The sequence below is a fragment of the Numenius arquata genome, chromosome 11 (assembly GCF_964106895.1).
Source record: "Numenius arquata chromosome 11, bNumArq3.hap1.1, whole genome shotgun sequence".
Lineage (NCBI taxonomy): Eukaryota > Metazoa > Chordata > Aves > Charadriiformes > Scolopacidae > Numenius > Numenius arquata.
Genome location: NC_133586.1, coordinates 5,674,117 through 5,695,059, shown reverse-complemented (window position 1 = coordinate 5,695,059; position 20,943 = coordinate 5,674,117). Strand labels below are relative to the sequence as shown.

Genomic DNA, 20,943 nt, shown 5'->3' with positions numbered 1-20,943 from the left:
TTGGTTGAAAAACCAAAGTGATAGATTTACACTACATTCAGAGAAAATAACAGTCAATCCAAAAAGATTCCAGCTGTCTTTTCTTTAACTTGTGTGACAACCAGTCCTGGGACACACGCCAGCTCCTCAGACATTGCCGCTCCACAGTCTAGTTATTCTAACTTCTGGCAACTGGTTATTTGACCTCTTGGTGGCTTGGTGTTTTAATATCACTTTCTCTATGTGGATAATCTAGTGGGAATCCCTCCTTTATAATGCAACAGTCTATACATGGTAATTGGCCAGAACACTGAAGTATTGTGCTGTTAAGTCCAGCCTTGAGCTACAGCTGAGGAGCACTTACTGTGGTTGGGAAGCATAAAAATACGGTTTAGTCTCCTGTTTGTGAATTAGTGGTCCCCAGGCATTGGGAGAAAAGTCTCATCTTTTCTATGCCATGTGTTATATACCAGTTTTGGATGACTCTCTAAAGCCATGTGATAGCAATCTCCTCCTCCCAGATGAGCACAGCCCTGGCTCCAAAGGACTTACAAGGAGATCAGCTGAGTAGCATGAGCCCTCAGAGCTTCTGCTGGCTTGTGGGTGATGAGCTACACCGCCTTTGTGTGAGAAACCATCCAGGTGTAAAAATTTATCAATATTCCTCTGTCCCATTACCAGTGATTACAAAGTAGCATAAAAGCCTGCAGAGTGCTCTGTATCCCATAGAGATCCTCCAGTGAGTGGCCAGCACTGTTGGATGAGGGTTGCTTTTCATTAGTTTCCAAAGCAGCCTAAAAGCATCTCAGAAGAGCCTGGTGTCTCTAGACAGTCTAATCTTTTGATGCTGTACTCAGTGAAAAAGCATGCAAGCAATCCAAACAAAAGAAGCAACCGTATATCTTTAATTTAAGGTGATATTCCATTGTAAGCCCTTTATCCACCTTGACCACTCAGAGCACAGCCATAGATTATTCCAGTAGTCTGGGAATGGGATCCTAGAAAATGGTGTACTCGGTCTGACATGGACTTAAATAGGTTTCAGAATAATCCATTATGCATCAAGTGTTTAATCGACATAATTAATATTTTTAAGGGGAACCATTTACATTGTAAGTCCTATACACATTATTTACAATTTTAACAGTAACAGTTAATGCTCTGTGACAAACTATATTGTTTCCAGCTTGTTATCCATTCATAACAAGGTCAATCTATTACCATTATTTTTTGTGAATGTAGCTGTTACCTTGAGGCAAAAAGTTAATTGTAAATTACAGAGGAGGGATTATTGAGTTGTTTTTTTAACTGTAGTCACTGTAATGTATGGTAATAGTGCTATTTTATGAAACATTTACATTTAAAAGCTTTTTGTTATTCATATCAGACATGCTGGACAAATTCACTTCCAAACTTTTCAAGAACTTCCTCAATGAGAAGGGAAGAGCCATTTGAAAGGATCCAGCTGAACATTTCATAACCATTGCAGTTAAAACCAGATGCAGTCGCGTCTGGTTTTCCACTTTGTCTGAGACTGGTCCATCTGCCATTAGGGTCCATCACAACTTTGAGAAGTGCTTAGTGCTCTGAGAATCGGGAGCGGATTTGATTGTAGTTTAGAGTAATACATTACCCCTTACATCACAAAAGTGATCTATAAGAGATCCTAAGATTTTGTTCGGCCCCTGATCCACACTAAGTACATGATGCCAGTCTGATATCTGAACTCTTCTACCTCCCTATTCTTGCACAATTTCTACTGCATTGGCTGATGCCGTGGTAGACACAGTTAAATTTTATATTTGTTTGCTCCCATCTGAGCAAAAGTCAAAGTGTATGTAGCATTGCTGCTTCCCAGATCACAGTAAAAGTTGTTATTCATAGGCTACACAGAAAAGGAAGGAGAACCATCATAAAATCTGTCTTTCCTACATCATTTTACTGAGGTATTCAGCACAAAAACCCATGGGCTTGTCCATCTTCATGGACAATGGAGAGCCCACACCATTTAGCTTCAATCTAGACATTTCTGCTGCACCCCCAGATACAGCAAGTCTGCCTGCCACATTGATCTCCACCTCAGTTGTCTCCCATATTTGTACTTCAAATTAGGTGACTTGTTTAACTGCATTTTATTCTGGCTTCAATTATAGCACTGGCATTGAATTTTCACGATCACTTCCAGAATAACAGAAGACAAACTCATAAACACTGAATATTTTGAGCTGACTAAAGGAAGTAAGAGGATGATCACTGAGCAGATGCAGAAATGCATTTCTAGTACCACAGAAATAAGAGAAAAGAACATTAGAGTTTTCTCTTCCTTTCTCTATTGCAGAACAGGCAGGTGAAAGCTATTGGGATATTTGCCTAATCATCCTATAAAAGATATGTTCTAACTTCTTGGTGGTGAAGTTTGTGTAGTATGCTAGTGGTGTTTGGGAGAAAAGAAATGGATTTCCTCTGAAATTTTATGGAGAACAATTTAAATTTGTTAGAATCCGTTGTTCCAACATCCAACTGCTCACTTGAAAAATCTATTCCTTTATTCCTTCAGGTCCTAATGAAAAAGAAATTTGTGAGGCTTATGTCTTCTATTTGAAAGGCTTAATATGATAAATCAGACCAGGTTTTCTTTTACCACATGGTCTCATAAACTTCAAGGCATCATCAGGTATTAGCATATCTAGCCTGTGAAGGGTTAAGTAACATTATTTCTGTGGTCTCCATCACTGGTAGTATGTTCAAAGTGAACAAAGCTCAAGACATGTGCATTCTTCGTCCAATAACTTGTCCGGTAATTGGTATATTGATTGCTAATGTCATCATGTTTTAGTATATATAAACCCTCTCACTCTATCATACAGCCGCCAACAATCCAAGAAGTCATTGTTTATTCATTGTAACTCCCAAACTGGCCGTGTCAGATTCTGCTTGAGGCCTTGCTGATAAAAATCAGCAGATGATTGGGCACACACATTCTTGACATGGCTGACCCATGACATCTTAGGGCCAGCAGGGAGCCTGTCATTATGTGTACAATACTCTTCTTTCTTTCCCCTTATCTATTCCCAGATGACTTTGAGATTTTTATTAACTCATTAATGACTGAAGATGTCATTAAAGAAAGTGGGGAGGAGGGGGCAGAAGGACATTTTGTTTGTTTGTTTAAAAGTGGGGAGCGGCAAACCATTGGCTCCGCATAGAGAAAGGCGGAGGAAGCTTAAAGGCAATGCTAAGTCTATCCAGAGGAAAAGAATGTCAGTTCATTAGGATGACTAAAGCTAAGCATTGGAGGGAGAAAAAAAATGTCAGGCCATATTTCAAACACAATTGAGGAAGGAGGGAAGGATTTCTCCACAGAAAGAAACAGCAAAAAAAGACTAATGGGGTTTATATAGTACAAGCGGTGGTCTTTACAAGCATAGAAGGATATCTTCCTGGCACTGCCTTGGTGTTCAGACACTTACATATTCACTCAGAATGAGTTTTGTGTTTAGGGTTAGCGTTTTATCATGTTTTCAAAAGTGTGTTACTTTATACAGGGAAATAGTTTCTGATTTTTTCGTTATTTCTTGTAAATATGTCAATTGAACATCCCCAACTTATAGGCTTGTCTTCCATTTTAAAATCTTGTCTACATTTAATTTCTCTTTGAAACAATCTCATTTTTATTGAAAGCTGGATTCATGTGACAAAGTCGCCTTTTTCCTCTTGAAATTTGGGTGTTTCCTATCGTTAGAGGCCTGTTGGTTTAGAACCAAGGACTTGATATTTTAAGGATTGCTATTATTTTATTTTAATGATTGCCATTTGTGGATTGACTGAAGAATAGTGAATGCTTTTCTGCATGCTTAGGCAGCTGCCCTCCATATGGTTGTTGATCTCAACCTAGAAATCTCTGACGTGATTGTAGTGGTACTGGATGTTAAAGTGACATAGAGCTAGATGTCATCTGCATTGGCTGGCCTTTAATAATCTTTGTTTCAACGTCTATCTTTTTGATGAGGTGAGTGGAAAAAAAGATGAGCCTGGTTCCCTACGGGACCTGCAAGTATTGGTATAAAATAATAGGATAATGTCCCTGAATGGGACCTGTGAATTACTAAAAACCACTCAAACAGGAATCTGCTTATACTATCACATAAACTGCAGACAATGGCTCAGCAATCAGGCATATCGATCTGACCTTATGGACTGACTATAGTAAGTTTTAGAACTCCTAATAGGAGTTTAGAAAGTACAACTTAATTATGCCATATTGTTTCTGACAGCTTTCCATTCTCTCCATTCTACAGAGGATCCAGATCACTCGGGTCATAGTGCAAACATTTATTCTTAGGAATAATTATAATATTTGCTGTGTCCTGAGTCTCTGTGAAGGCAGTGGACATTTTCTGCAATGTTAGCAGTCATTTCTGGTTTGCTTCTTTAAGAGAGATTTCTTTTCCTCTTTTGTCTCCTGATAATTAACAGAACATCATTTTTACTGCAGTGGGAGATGAGGTTCTCCGTCAAAGGTCAAGGACTTGAGCAAGGTGCTGTCTGGGGCTTTAAAAAACTACCTATATGTGTATATTCCAAAGGAACATGGATGGGTTTGAAAAAGAAAAAATAATATAAATGGCAAGAACACATCAGCATGCACTGGCCTAATCATCTATTCCCAGCTTAATCAAGGTGTGCCATTTACCTAATGCACCTTTTTGAGAGGAGGCTTTCTTCTCACTTTCTGGCATCCACACTCTCTTCCATCGCGTACTGAAGTGGAAACCTGTGATGAATCTTTGGATAATGGACTGTTGCTTTGACAAACTACTCTAGTGAAGCACGTGCCTGTCTTGGCGACAATAATAGCAAAGTGCGGATTTCGTGGAAGAAATAGAGGCTTTGAGGGCTACAGCACCAGACTCTGAGTCTATAAATTGCTGGACTGGGATGTTAGATGCCTTTTAATATTTTCAAACATCCAGTAGAGTAATGAAAGAACTGTAGGACTATCCTGATGTAAGACCTCGGGAGAGTTGTTTTCAGAGATCATTGGAGCTCACAACTTGTTTAAGAACATGAAGTCCTATCCAAGTAATAGCTGGAAATAAGTTGCTTGATTTTTCTCTCCCCAAAGACAAATTCTTGTAATAGCAAAAGTGTAAAATCCAACAAAGAGAGGCTTGATACTTTCAGATACTCCAGCCACTTCGTAGTGGAAAAAAGGCATACTGACAGTGAAACTATTTGGGGTAAATAATGAGGACAGGCTTCTCAGAAATAAACTGGCATGGATTTGGCCATGAGATGTCAGATTCATAACTTGGGAAATGAAAGCCTCTATATACTAGAGAGCAGGCCTTAGCCCAGCAGTGGCAATTCAGCCTTCTGAGCCACAGGGATTTCTTTATAAGCAGTGGTATATTAAATGTGGAATCGGGTAGGCCAAAGGGACAGCAGTAAAACAGAGACAACGTGCAGTGACCAAAAATGAGCTGAAGCCAGACACTAATTACTTTGCAGTAATTTTGTTTTCCTTTAGAGCTGACGAATATCACTCACTCCTGGAAGGTGAATGCTTTTCCTATCACTTAGGTTTTACATCTAGTACATTTTTTTTTCTTTTTAGTTTAACTGAAGCTGGGGAGAAAGCAGCTTTTGTCTATTCATCCAATTTAGTACTTTTATCAACATAAAGATGAGAGGTGGATTTTTATACTGTGCACATTGCTGGAGCGGGCTGAAGAAGAGCACTTTTAGACAGGCCTAGGTCAACAAAACAGATTCATCCATCACATCTGCCAGAATGGAAAGATACTTGTCTCGATGCTCGGTCAATCCGAGACCTTTCTGCTGAGTCAACTGACAAGATTGCAGATATTTGTGACAATGAGGACACTTATCCACTAGTAAGTGGACTGAAGACCACCTATACATTTGGCGGTGGGTCTTCAGTTTAGGAAGCTCTAAGCTCTTGAACACCAGCGTATTGCTATTTGCAGTCCTCTTCTCCTTATCAGTTGAGAATCATTACCAAAACCAAAAGCTAGAATAAGGTAAAATAACAAAAGGAAGGGATTCTGAGGTGATAATGGTGGAAGGTGTGAGAGTCAGTAGGAAGTACAGTAAAGAAACCCATGACAAGTCATGATAAATGGGTCGTTATAAAATTCATGTTTAGGCTGCACCAGTCTGGGGATAATGCCATTCGTCATGGCAACACTGGGGCACTAATGAGCCCTCATTGCATATTCATGGCTTTGGCGCCTCTCTCCTCTCTCTGCCTCCCTCCCACCCTGAACCAATGCCTGGTAAATATCTCCACCTCAAGCTGAAACTCGACTTAGGCTGCTTTTTTTTTTTTATTTGTTATGTTGCAGCAATTACACTGTAAAAGTGCTGCACAAGATTGATTGCTCTGATCTGTAGTTCAATTGTAAATTAGAATACACATCCCCCTGGGGACACACGGCCCCTATTTGTGATTAAGAAAAAAGCCCCATAATAGACTAATAGCTAAAGTTCTCTCTCTTTTACTTTCAGGCAATTAGCTTGATGAAATGGCCTCTTTTTGTGTACCCTGGAAGTGTAAACCGATATCATAATGAAGTATATGATGTTTATTCTATTATTTTCACCTTGCCATGTATGCAGGAATGCATAAATAATGGCTGCTTTGTCTAGTACATTTACTGATTCAGAAGTAAACTATGTCTTAAAGATGCAGTGTATGATCCTGCAGCCTTATGTTAAGCTGGGCACCGTGACTGGTGCCTATAAAAAACTAACATTCTGCCCAAAGAAGTTGGAGACTGTTTTTAGTCAGGTGACTAAATACTGTTTGCAAGACACTTTCATTTATAAGGAAACTTAATTGGAAAATCCTCTTAATAACCCTTGTGAGGAAAAATAAGGTATCTCCGTTTTACAGAAAGGAAAACTGATGGGGAGATGCTCAACACGTTACACAAGCCCACACAGGACCTCGGTAAGTGCTTAAGAAGTCCTGGCTTGCTGAACTTTTTTCAGGCAATCAGAAGCTCCCTTTCCTCTCTCTTGTAGTGCTCTTAATGCTGTCCTGGATGGTTCATGGAGTGGCTCTGACCTTAGCTTGCCTCAAAGACTTTTAAAACTCTGTGGTGTCACGGTTGCCTTCATTCCCATGTGACATACATGGCTAAAGCTCTTTCACCTGTATCCAAGGTGGATATGGTCATGCCCATATTCAGTATCATGTGTTGGATGTTGGCTTTCCCAAGGCTCAATTTGAGCTGTCAGTCTGAGCAAATGAGTCATGTTGTGCAATAGCATTATAACACTGTGATAGTGTTCGTGCAGTTGAGCTCAAGATAAATATCTGGGAAGAAAACTGCCATGCGATGATAGCTCTGGGCATACCTGCTTTGTGACAAAAGGTACTTCTACATTAGCATTTTGCTTGGGACCAGGAGTGCACTTTTGAAGTGAATCCTCCAAATGACCCTGCCTACCCTGCCCCACAACGCAAGCCAGTCTTGGAGCATGCAAACTGAATTCTTTTGCGTGAAATTAAACCAGATGATGTGGTCTGGGAGCTCCAGCAGCTAACGGGAATTCAGGCCACAGGAGCATGCTAGAGCTAGTCCAAGTAAACCTCTAACACACAGTGACCTGGGGCTAGTCCCTGCCCTTCAGTGCACAGTGTAGACATACCTTTATTAGCCTATTTGCTAAGCAAAGCAGGGCTCCTGTCCAAGGAGTTATGAGAAGCTCAGATATTATGTCAGGGAGGGCATGTGAAATAGTCTGGAAAACCTACATGAGAAAATGAGTTGGTTTATGTGTAACCCCATCAGTTTATCTGCAATAGAAATATTTTCATTTAGTTTAAATTCTGTGTGAAAGAGGTTCCGTAGGGGAATATAAAAGAGTTTGGAAACATTTTGCTAAGAAGCACTACCAGTGCGAACCTTTAAAGGGTAGCACTCTGTACATGGCTACAATACCATATTCTGTTTAAACTTGTTCATCATTGTCTTCTTGCATGACAGCCCTGGCATTTAAAATATGTTAGGGGTGACACAATACTTTCACCTGGTGCAGACATATATCACTGGAAGGATGTTCTCATAAACAAAGTGCTGCAGGCTATGATCTTATCATTCTCCTCTTCCTTCTTCTCAGTTCAGTTCAATGACAAACACGTATTTCTCTTCTTTGCTCCAGTTTCTGGTCTAGAGAAGCCTGGTGTTGGAGCAACAGGTGATGTTGCAAATCAGGAATGACAAGCGTTGGTGGTGGCCTGGTGGGGGAAAGCAACGGAAAGGGCAGCAAGCATGCAACTTATTTTATCGTGCCTCGGCTGGTGCACCAATTCTATACGGTGCTGCAATTTTATAGCATGAGCAAAAGTTTACTCACGTGCATGCCTGCACACGCACGTTTTTTTGAGCGAGACATAAAGCAAATTAGAGTGTTCACGTGTAATTAGCTGACTATTAGTGTGGTTCAGCCGAGGCGATAGGCAGACAGTAAACTTCAAGATAGCTCACAGATAAAAGGACTGAGGGTGTTCTGGAGAAAGCTGGAGGTAATAGTTCAGAAGACAAATTCCTGACACATTGAGCAGGCATCTAAGGATGTTCCTGCCCTACACCATTACCACTGCACAGTGTAGCTATACAGGCCTTTCCTCTCCCCACTACAAAGCTTAACCCTTCCTGGTGTCCAGGTCTCTTTCTCCTTGGATAGCCCACTTTTAAATTATTTAAGATTTAATCATAATTTTCTGTTCAAACACATTAGTCTGGACTAAAACTGTGAAATTCCTGGTCATGCTTCTTGCCCCCTTTCTTGTGACAACATATGAAACAGGGACTATAACCCCTGTAGAGGCTAGAATACCTCCAGTTATTTATTTAAGAGTGTACATGGCCAGGTCTAGTAAAAACATGATAAGTTACCATGTGTAAGCATCACACTTGGAAAGAAACCCCAGGTGTGTCCGAGATTAAGTCTCTGCTACTTATGTGAAAATGTGGGTTTTATACTATATCTTTGCGTTAAATGAAAATGTCGTTATATTTTTCTCTGATTTTATAGCTGGCAGGGAAGTGCCTTTTTGTGTCCTTTGGGAGTTTTCAATATTTCATTTTTTTTCAACTAATTCTCTGACTAACCAATAAGCTGCTAAAAAAAAAAAAATTTGGACTGAATCATTTGCTTCAGTAATTTCAAAATATTTCATTTTTTGCTTTCACTTATAAATTAAAAATTAAAACAAAAATATATTTCAAAGCAAATAAATGTTCATTTAGAAAAATATTGGGACACTTGCAATAATTTTGAAATGCCTTTATCACCTTTTTTTCAATTGAGAAGCCTCATGAAAATTACATTGTTCCCTCCAAACTTTTTTGCCTGTTTGGTGTTTCACAATACAAAGTCTTCATGGAAAATCCCAGACATAATCCACTTTTATCATCAATTCAGTATCTCGGGGTGTTCTTGCTTGGGATGGCTTCTGAGGAGGAATAATTGAGAACTTCATGCTCTGAATTGATCCAGTACTGAAAATTTCAAATACTGCTGAAATTACCCATACTTCTGAGTATCTGTTCATGTAAAAGCTTACATTTCTCAAGGTCTGAATGTGTATGGCCTGTTGTCCTTTCCATTACACTCAAATTGGACTGATCTAGCATGTTTCTGTTGAAGTAAAAATTTGTCATAGGTTTTGCACAACTTGTAGAGTATTTCTTTGCCGGTGTGTAAACTCTTCAGCAAGTCCTTCTGTTAGGACTCCATCCTGAAAGGAAAAGGCACACTTGATATATCAGAGGAAATTTTCTGCTTTTCTGTCATGCCAGACACAGAATTTACCAAACAGGCAGAAGAACTAACACTGTTGGAGTGATTAAAACCATATTCATTAACGAACATGCCATTTTTGCAGACAAGTAATCATTTCTTAGTGTAGAATTAACAACATTCAGTAAATAGCAATTCTCTAACCTCCAAAGAAAATTACCATTTCTTGATGCTCATTTGTTCAAGGCGTAAGAAGGGATTCGCCATGAACAAAAGTTGAAGTAAATTCTCTCAAGAAGAAATGTTGAATCGAGTGCAAGATTGTGTTGATGTTTCGGTTCATCTTGAAGGAAGGAGCCTTCTGCTGTAGATCTCAACTGATGCTCAAAGGGAAGAAGAGCATGCCAGTGGCCAAGAGCCTACCACTAGAGATAAAATCTGGGGACCATGTCAAGGTAAGGACCCTCATAAGTCACTCAGCAAATGCTTTCTTTGCAACTCTTGCTGCCCTGCTTACCTTCTTTCCAAGGCCCATCCTGTTTGTTTTCCTCATCCCACTCTGCAGAATGACAAGAAAACCTGAGGTTTTTCACAGGTTTCTGGAGACAAGAGCAAGCTTTGTCTTGCCTAGAAGTAGCTGTGTTAGACCAAAGGTCCACCTAGCCTCTCACCCTGCCTGTGGCAGAAATGTCTAGCAGATATACAGAAAAAAGTCAGAAGCCAAACACAAACTAATTCTTTTGCTGGTGTGTCTTCCTTGTTCCTATCACTCAGTGCATTACAGAGATTGACAGTAGAAGTTGCAGAAAACAAGAGTGTTTCATGGGAGACAGTTCCTTTGATACCATTAATTTCTAGCCCTTTTTTAATCTGATTATATTTTTGGTATTTTGTGGCAGAAAGTCCCACCATTTAATTGTGCTGAATAACAAATATAAAACTTTGTTCAATTTAAACCTCTTTTGCTCCTTGTATTAACATAGTGAATAGACATTTTCCTCTTCAGAACGTTCTTCATAACATTTGTCATTGTATAAACCTCAGCCAACTCCTTTCAAAGTTATAAATTTATCTACTTTGCCCTTGCTTGGAAGCAGTTACGTACAATTACCCACAAGACAACCGCTATCAAGCTCAACTGTTGTCACTGAGACTGAAACTCTTCCAAAAATTAATTTATTTAAGATAATCCTAACGGTGCAAATATCCAAAGATCAGGCAGATCTATAAAACCTGCCCGCAGCAAAATCATGCAATTAGAATCATGCTCATAAGTGTTGGAGTCTTAAAACATTAATAGATCATTTTAATGGAAGGAGTTATTAAAATTGTATTTGATTTGCATTATTACAACACTGAATGCACTATGGAAAACTGAGTTCGTGAGAGAAGTACAGCACAAAACAGATTCTTATTATCTGAGTTGGAACTTTAAAATAGACCATGCTTGAATTTTCTATTTCTAATATAAAACCAGGAGTTCTTATCCATTTAGAAGAGAAGTAAAACTAAAGAAAATGAGGAGGAGGATAAGAAAATAGCTGGTGATTGAAATAAAGCCTGAGAGAAGTAATTTGAGGAGCAAAAAATTTTTCCCAACGTAAATATTTTTTATCATGTGAGATGCATAGTTCTGATCATAAGCACGATCAAAAGTCCCATGAATTGCAGAGTTTCTGTAGATGATTTGGGAAGAAGTTGCCCCAAATGTGGAAGCAATTATAAAGAAATTCATGACTCGTTAGTAACCATTCCTTGTTTTATTTCTGTTACAAGTAGACTGTAATTTCAGGATCTCTATCTGACATCTTTTCTATTGACCATTTACCCTCCCTGATATGTTTATCAAATTCCCTATTTCGTTAAGCGGGACAGCAACTCTGATGTACAAACATCTTCCTTAATCCAGCAGAAGGCAGAGTTTGTTGGAGTCAATAGGATCATTTCCATTGTTTCCAACAGATTTAGGAATAAACCTGCAAGGGTTAAAAAACGTATATAACCACAGTCACAAAGTGGAGGAAGGAACAGAGTGAATTTGCTCTGCAACTGAGATATTTTTAGTTTTGTATTCTTTAGGATCCCTGTAAAGGTACGTCCCTCATGCACAGTTGTCAAAAATAGCCTTTAGGCGTTTAGGCTTGAGTTGATTTAAGCCAACACAGAAGTGTGCTCTTAATTTTTCAGGGCAGCACAAATGTGCAAAAATGGTGTCTTCGTGTTCACAAGCTCCTTATCATTTAGAAGAACTGTGCCAATAAATTAAACAAAGCAGAGTATTTCCACTAAAAATAGAAAATGTCCTGTAGAAAAAATATGCTCTGTCTTCTGAACTTAAAATATAGTTTAAAATTCAATGATCAGACCCTTAGCAGGTGTAAATCATCACAGAAATGATGCTGTAACACTTTACATGATATTACCAAATTGTCTTGCTGGTAATTAAGAATATCCTCTATGGAGTAAGGACCAATGACAAAAGAAAGTATAAGTTGATATTGTCTCAGCACACATAAGTGGTAGACAGAAATATTCATGTGCGTAATCTTACACCTTTCCTACGTGATACCCAGTGGGCTAAAGTAATAGCATACAGAATTATCTTGGAAAAGGCAATTCTCACCAGAAACTAAAAATCTTCTGAGTTGTCTGCAAGTTTCTCATAATTATACATAGCAAAAATTAAAATAAAAATAACAGGCATGCACTTGCTAAATGTTTCTTTAAAAATGTTCCTTTAAACTTTCTTTAAAAATCCAGAGCATGTTATATACTCCAATGTTTTTTCAAGCCCAAGTTTTCTGTATTTCATCCCAAGAAAATCAGTATCTCTTCTTTTTCCCTATTTCTTTTCATGGGTTTATTATGTCTATATTCTGCAGCCCAGGGAAACAAATGTAATTTCTATTACTCAGAAAGGTAATGAAGTCAGTGTGATGAAACGTGACAAACTTTTGCTCTGAATTTCTGGTGTAAGTTCCAGGGGAAAAGGACACCTCTTAATTCAATAACCATTTCCATGAAGAGCTGTACAAGCCGTGCTGTCTGCTACAGCACAGTTCCTTTAACATACCAAAATACACAGAAGCATCCAGATTTGGTTTTAAGGCAGTCTCCTGATCTCTACATCTGCACAGTCCAAGCAGGCATACATTGAATACCAGTAACTATCTGAAGCTGCTTGATGTATTGGGCTCTTCTTTAACCTGTTGTATCCAGACTTCTCCTGTATCATGTAACATGGAGAAGCGTAGCCTTTTTCCTTATTACTATAGAGCATACAAGTGTCCACATATGAAGACTACCAAGATTCTGCAACCTTCTTACTAAATGAGAAACACAAACCGTTTCTTATGTGTGGACCCCAGTGAACTCATCACATTTTGTGCATATTCGAGCTTTGCAAATCTCCAGAGTTTTGTGTTTAGCAAAGCAGATGTGCAAATGGAGATCCTGGTGACCTCACCTCTGAGAATCAGGCCTTTGACATATATTATTCTCCTGCTGACAGCAAGAGAAGTGTGGATCAGTTGGCATTTCACACCTGCAACTAATGTAGAAGTTGTAACGATATAAGTGAGCATTAGGAATTGAAGCGATGCTTTGGACACAAACCATCTATATTTAACAGGAAAGGTGCAAATCCACATTATGACTCAGGATATGTATTAGCTGCAGCCCTTCTTTAACCTGGAAAGGAAGAATTATATCCAAGGGAACTTGATGTGAAAGAGAAACTCTTTGAGTTTCTCTTTCCTTTGGCAGAAGTGATGTTTATGCTAAAATTGGCCATTTGTTTTAGCTGTAGTTTGGGAATATACAATTTAGTTCATACAGCTTCAGCGATAGGCCAGTCTCAGTTCAAGATCCTGATCTACTACAAATTCCGCTTCACAATCAATAGAGGAATGAACTTGGAGAAGAGCTGAGGACCTTGCCACAATCCTTTGGCCTGGGCTGAGCTGACCTGGTGAGATCTCGCTGAACATCCTGAGTTTTCCAACTGCCTTCTGCCCAGGGATATCTGTACCTCCAGACAGGCTCCTGGGGCCAGGAATTACAACAGATCTTCACCCACTATTTTCTTGTTGGTAACAGATGCTCTGCATTTCTCCTTGGGCCATTTGGACTTCAAATTCTGCAGTAAGCATTATCCTATAATACCCATCACTGATCAGGGCTCTTTTCACTAAAGCAGATCTATCAGCTGCAGAGTATATGGGGTTGGATATGTTTGTCTGCTGCCTCATCTAGGAGTAACAAAATCTGTGGGTGGGTAGAAAGGCACCATCGCCCTTTATATCAGTTTGCTTTAGCCCTGGGAATTCATGTCCACTTAATGGTTTTTGGAGGTTTCTTTGTCAATGTCTAACAGGTGGCTGCTCTGGTGCCTCCCTCCCTACAGTCTGATGCCTTGTGGCTTCCTTCCTTGGCTGAGAAATGTCACAGAGGGAAATGAGCAGTTTTGTCTCCTCTTGCCAAGCGTACAGGGTGGGAATGGGTCATACCAGCACATCTCTCCTTAAAAAGTCAGGGGATGCTACCGCCACCAGAACGGGCCCCTCGGCAGTTACGTGACATTCAGCTTGAGAAAGGAAACCGGTTTGTCACCTCATTGCTTAATGGTGTGATCTCAAGCCAGAGTTGAGGTGTACCTCTGGGCACAAGAGATAAGATTACATTATTAACACTATACTCATCACGTTCTGAAGATTTTCTAGTTTCCAGCCTCAGAATGTGATACAGCGTTGAGAATCCCGCCACATTTTTAGTTAAAGAAATACTAATTTGTAGGTTCTTCTGCCAAAGAAAAAAAAGCATCTCTCCCGACTCATCTTCCTGATTTCTGTTAGAAGATACAACAGCTCCAAAGTAGGCAAGAGCTCTCATAATCCATGACCCCTTGGCCTGAAAAATGTATATACATGTAGGAAAGGTGTTCTTACCCAGAATAACACAAACTATAGATGAAGTATGTGTGAATACTGTTGTGTAATATGATTGTATGTGTATACTCTGCAAAGTGCATTTTGGAGGTAGTTGAGAATAGTAATGTATATGATTCAAAGTAATTGGGTACATTAAAACATGTAGGAAGGGCACAGAAAAGACAAGGGAAGACATAGATTAAGGCAGAAAAAAAAGGAAAGAGACTAGATGTGGAGACAGCTAAAAGTATGACAGGTGTGACAGGCAGGATCCAGTAGGACAAATCCAAATAGTTTATAAGAAGATGGAAAAAATGCCTGTCTGGCATTGTACCTTTAGTGTTTCTCCATAATGATATAGTACTTTTTCTGTTCTCAGTGTAAATGAAGCACTGAAGTGCTGATTCCCGTGCCCCCCCCTCCCCCCCCCGTGTAAGATGTCCTTTACACTGTGATGAGATCACTAGTGTATTAGTTCATTTTAATCTTTTCAGAAAGAATCCAGGAGCTGTGGTGAGGTCATGATTGCGGTAATGTCTAAAAGGATGGTTTTATGGAGGAAAGGAGAATTTTCCCTCTCATTTAGCAGAACTGTAACAGAATTTGTGGCTCTCAAGTGTGTTGGACAAGTTAAGGTTTGTTTATTTTTGTCTCTTGCATGTTTTTGCAAAAGACAGCCTGCTTCCTACTCATTTTTTTTCCTAAGTGTTGCATAAATCCAACAAAGCTTGCAGACAAAGCACCCTGCTAGAGCAGTGCTCCATTTGAGCAATCGTCTAGAAACATCTTAACGTGTGGTACCTCCCCAGTCATAAAGTCAAGAGGCAGGTAAAAAAGTCAGGCTCCTGTGATGACCTGAATGCCCTCACATTAGACCTTCTGTACCATTTAGAAGGCAGATGTCTCACTGAGAATGTCCTAGTTCCCATCTCTTTCAAGGAGAAAAACCCAGGGCCACGGTATCGCTATTAAATATGACGTATTTGTGCCTCATTGATCAGTGGAGTGGTGCCAGGCATGAGTTCGGACTGTGACATTTCAGGCAATGACAGTGACTCGGAAGTGCCAAACTTTCACTGTGATTCTGATTTTACCTCATCTTTTCCACTCTCTGTTTGCTAAGTGAAGTGGCAAGATGTAATGATACAATTCTGAAAGGTCTCTGGATGGATTTAGTACTGAAAAGAAATAAGAAGACAGATGGAATCATATGCCTCGCTTTACCATGGCCAATGTATTGTATTTCAATGTGTTCTAATGAACTTAAAAATTACTCCCCAGTGTGCTTGCTGCTTGGGTCAGAGGGGTTATTTTAAGTTTGCCATCTTCCTGGATTCTTGAGATAATTCCCTCTGGATTTGTTGGGTCAACAACAAAGTGGGGATAGCAAATACACTGCTGCTTTAATCCAGTGCTATGCTTTCTCCCTCTTGCAATGTGGATTTGTGCATCCTAACAGATACACTGCTCCTAATTTAACAACTTTGGGGCATTAGTGACATGCGGCATAAAACCAGTTCCTCTTTCGTACCTAGAGACCAAACATCCTGGATGAGCTGTGTGACACAGTGGATGCTGCAGGTTTAGTTTTGCTCAAAGAGTTTAAGAGCTTTAGTTACCCAGAGAGGAGTGGGAGATTAATGGCATTAATTGATAGTGGTAGGGAACTGGGGGCTGTAAATCCCATTGCAAGCAAAGAGGAGCCCACCTCTACATACTACTAATATACATAACTATAGATAGCCTTCCTATTTAAAAATACTAATTAATAGTGCTTAGTGGTCTGGATTTCTAAGTATGAATTATCAGGGACTTCAGTGGGCTTAGTGAGGTGGGGAAATGGGTTAACATTGCATTGTTTAAAATTACAGGGGTTCAAATTGTTTAAAATGATAAGCAGATAGGGTTTCCACACCAGATTTGAGACATTTGTTCTCTTCTATTTGTACTAAAATTTCGGCTTGAGCTCACATTGTCGTTTTACCCAGACTGCTTCGCAGATGAGCTAATTTGTCTACCTGTGTTCCATTTTAGGCCTTAGTTTTAATTTGAGGATGATTCCTGCTAATACCAAAGACTGGATAGGACATCCATTAAAAGTCTACACAGCAATTGAAATGGAAAATTCCAAAAGAAACCCTATTAGAGTTTTTCTCCATCAAATCAACATTACAGACTTCTTATGCATTTCTTAATTAGACATTGATATTAACTGGACTGTTGCATGATTTAGATCTAGCTCTTAATCTCAGCTATTCTATGCTGCTGTAGTTTTTATGACATCCAACTAGCGACTGCTTTATGCATTAATCTATCTGGAAAACCACCTTCACATTTTTTTGTCTTTTTTTAGAAGAATAAAGGCCCCAAGAAGGAAATGAAAGCTTTTGGGTTCAGCCATTAGTAATTTTCTGCTTAGTATTTGAAAAATTGCTTATTTTAATTGCTTCATAGAAGAAAAAGATATCAAAGCTAACGTTCTTTCTCTCCAAACTTTGTAATTATTTCTCTCAGACTCTTATTTGAAATGCCTTGAAAGGATTTTCATTGAAATGTAGATTTCTTCTCTTTCAAAAGTACTTTTATTCCCCCGTGCTTCTTTCCCTTTTTTTTCTAGTGACTTCCTCTCTAGATTTAGAGCAAAATACATAGACTCCAGTCTCTGGACACTGTAGCATATGTCACAGAGACATCCCTTAAGTGCCATCTTCTTTAAAACTAACCTTCCCATGGCCTGGAGACTGTGCTGACAACTCACCATAGGTTTTAGATGGACTGGTATCCTCAGGCTTCCTCCATGGGCAATGAAGAAGAGTCATAAGTGTTATAGGGGTTTGCTATATCAGAGTCCTACTTGTTCTGAAAATTGCTGTGTGATTTGCTTATTAATATCACTACCAAAATCGGGGAAAAGTTTCATAAATGTTAATGAGAATGTCAGTGAACAGAAGTTTGGGGCTGGTGATAAAGTCTAGGGAACAGGTAAGTTTTGTATAGTTTCAGGTTCTGTTTCCAGCAGTATAAATCCTGAATAATCCAGGAAGGAATTTTCTCACCAAACCCTGTAGTTAGATCTGCACTGTATTTAAACATCAGTAGCACGAAGCTTCAGGATCGTGTTGGCCTCATCAGTAATCCTTGATACCAATGTAGCAATAGTAGCAAGTTCTTTATTTCATCTATATGTTTTCAGGGAACATTATTTACTCATAGATTATGATCTGGTCAAAATGATCTATACATTCATTACATCTAGAGTGGGCTTTCATAACTCATGGTATCTAAGAATGAGGCAAAACTCGCATTTGTTTATAGCGCAGCAATTGTGCTCAGCAAAAAAAGGCGCAGAGAAAATACTGTCCTAAGCACCTTGTGATCTGCTCTGAGTCCCAGGTGATTTCTCATGCCAGATCAAAAACATCTTTAAGAGCCTCAGAAGAGCATGGAGCTGGCTACCTCAGAGACTCCTCAAAATATAGCTGTTCTCTCTGCAAAAAAGTGGCCCCACAAACCTAGTGCAGTCATGGCTAAGGTTATCTCGTAGGAGGAATCTTCAGAGTGGAACAAAACACTTTGAGAAACAAAGATTGAAACGAAGCTAAAGCATTCTCAATATCAGATTTTACACGCCTTTTTTTGCAATAACACAAAAGGAAGAAAGAGAACAAGAAAGTGAGTTAGAGGAAGATGGAGAGAGAGAGAGGGTCTATTAAGCGAAGCTACCTTTTTACTCTCTGAATTTACAGTCCTGATAGACATCTTTATTCAAAATTACTCATTTTTTTATATTCAGATACTACAGTTTTCAATACTAGGTCCTAGATTTGTCTGGACAGATTACCCTCTTATTCCCACAATGAAACTTAATTATCCTTTTTATATCTTCAGATACTTTCAGTCATTTCCTGAACTGAGGACAGAGAGCAGCTGATGGGTCAGTCAGTAAAGCAAGTTCTGTGCATCCCTGGTGGTCACACATTTTTGAAGGCAGAAGCCCTTTGGCCCCAGGTCTCCTTAGAAAGATTTTGAGCACTAGCACAAGTATTTTCCTCGGATCTACTTTTGTTGAGCTGCTTTTTTGACTATGCAGAGACTCATCGTTTTCTCAGCACCTTTCTGTGTATTACTTAGAAGCATCTAAATGTGAGTAACTCACCTGGAATCTGTGGAAGGGTATTTGAATGATTCATCTCTGAGACAAGAATAACCCCTCATGAAATCCAGGCTGGAAATGACTGCATGGTTTAAAACACGCCTTCCTGTATCACTGCTGTTGCAGCAGGAAGGAATGCATCTGGGTAGTTAAAGTCCAAGTGACTAAAATTGTTTCAAAGCAGCAGCAGTAGCAGAGGATCATAGAGGTTGCTCCTATTGAGTAGTTACTAGGCTTCAGGACACGTCATTGATTTCATCTGTAAAGAAACCTATAATACACATTGTCTGTTATCACTGCCTTCTGTGTCTGACCAAAACTATCAAAGAGTAAAGCACTAGTCAAAGTAGAAATGTTGCACAAGATAACCCAAGACTTCCAAGTAATAAAGAGAGAATTATCATGGATATTCTTCAGTCTTTGAAAGTTATTTTTTAGCTCTTATTATTTTTGTAAAAAATATTATTTTTGTCTCAGTTATTCCAATAAGAAAGTAGATAAGTGTTACAATAAATTAAAATAAAAATAGGCTTAAGAAAATCACCCAATTCATCAGAAAGCAGAGAGATAGCACGACCAATGTGTGTTATAGAATGCTTTGTGAATGAAATGCTAACTCTCAAAAGGCTGACCTGGTAAAATAATTTTAATATATAAATAGAGCAGGTGTTGCTATGGTACACAGGTATGCTTTATGGGATTGAACAAATACTGGTTAAACACAGTTTCACAACTAGGCTAGGTTTAGCAACAAGTGTCGTATGGACTTTATAAGTTGTATAAACCCCAAATTGAACAAAAATCCACTTACCTTGGGACAGTATTCGTATTCCAGTCACGTATCTGCAAGAAAGTTGCTTCTTCCAAATCCAGCTTGTGACCCCAGCCTGAAAGCAGAAAATGGGATGGCGCAGTATCATTGAGACTGCGTAGCCTGTCACACCACAACCAGAAATTAAGACGGCACTGCAGAATAAAACACAAGTTTCTCCGTCACACCCACCCTACATTTTTTCCTGATGAGTTTATCGCTCTTAATAATCTCCACTAGCCTGAGAGAACAGATAATCTGTTTTCTATAAATACAATAAATAGTGCTTCAAAAGACATGGCATTTATTTAATTCATCATTTCAATGATTCAAAATAAATGTAAGAAGAAGAGATGTCTAAAGCAATTAGCAGCAGGATCTCTGGGTAGAATGTCTCAGGCTGAGTCCCCATTTTTGCTGCTGATGGGTTCTGCCATCTTAGACCTGTCACTTCAACCTTCAGCCCAGGTCTGCCTCCATAAAGCAGATAGGTAGAACCTTTTATAGGGGTCGTACAGTAGAGTGAGTGTACAATCTGTACAGTGCAAGGCAATAAACTAGGTCCTGATCTCATCTGTGCCCTCGCTCCATGTGACTGGAAAATGAGCGATAAAAAATAATAATAAGCTCTGAATAATTATGTATTGTCTTTATAGTGAAGCAGGCCTTGAGCACTGTGAGCTCTCCACTGGGAGAAGTCCCATTTAAAAAATCTCCCTGGCATAAAAATGAATCGGATCCTGTCACATGAATGGCCTGCATTTACTATTCTTTTCACTTACCTTCGAGTCGTTCATTTTCTCAGTTGACTTGTGCCTGTTCCCTGGTTGTCAGCAGGAACTGGAGAACAAGGACTTGCTGGAAATGGAGTATTAAATAAATAAACAAACACACACACACACACACACACACAGAGAAAGAACTGCTGACTCAGCAGATGCGCTATTACACCCATGATATAAAACCATCAAACAACAAATGCAACTTCTGAACATCTCATGGTTCACATCACAAACAGCAAGGGAAGAAAGTGAAAGAGGATTTTGACCAGTGCTAATGAATTTGGATTTTGAGATCGTAAGAAATTCAGGATGGGCCCAGGTTGGATTCTTGGTCTGTCTGAGCAGCAGATGTTCATCCTGTAACCATTGCAGCATTAAGCACTGCATCCATCATCTGTAAAAAGGCAGCGCTTGGAATACCCTGCTAGCAAGGACCACTCCGCTATAGCCAAGAGAATCAGTCAGCATCTCAGTTCTAGGATATTGAAAATGTTTAGGAAGTTCAGGAGAATG

The 20,943-nt window shown here is 39.3% G+C and overlaps 1 long non-coding RNA gene across 1 annotated transcript; it reads right to left on the bottom strand.

Annotated features, from left to right (window-relative positions):
• Positions 1–9,292: 9,292 nt before the first annotated feature.
• Positions 9,293–20,506, bottom strand: LOC141470594 (uncharacterized). Its single transcript, XR_012463491.1, has 3 exons — positions 20,431–20,506; positions 19,649–19,724; positions 9,293–9,754 (listed from the first exon to the last, which is right to left on the bottom strand). It is a non-coding gene; the product is annotated as an uncharacterized lncRNA (long non-coding RNA).
• Between the last annotated feature and the right edge of the window lie 437 nt (positions 20,507–20,943).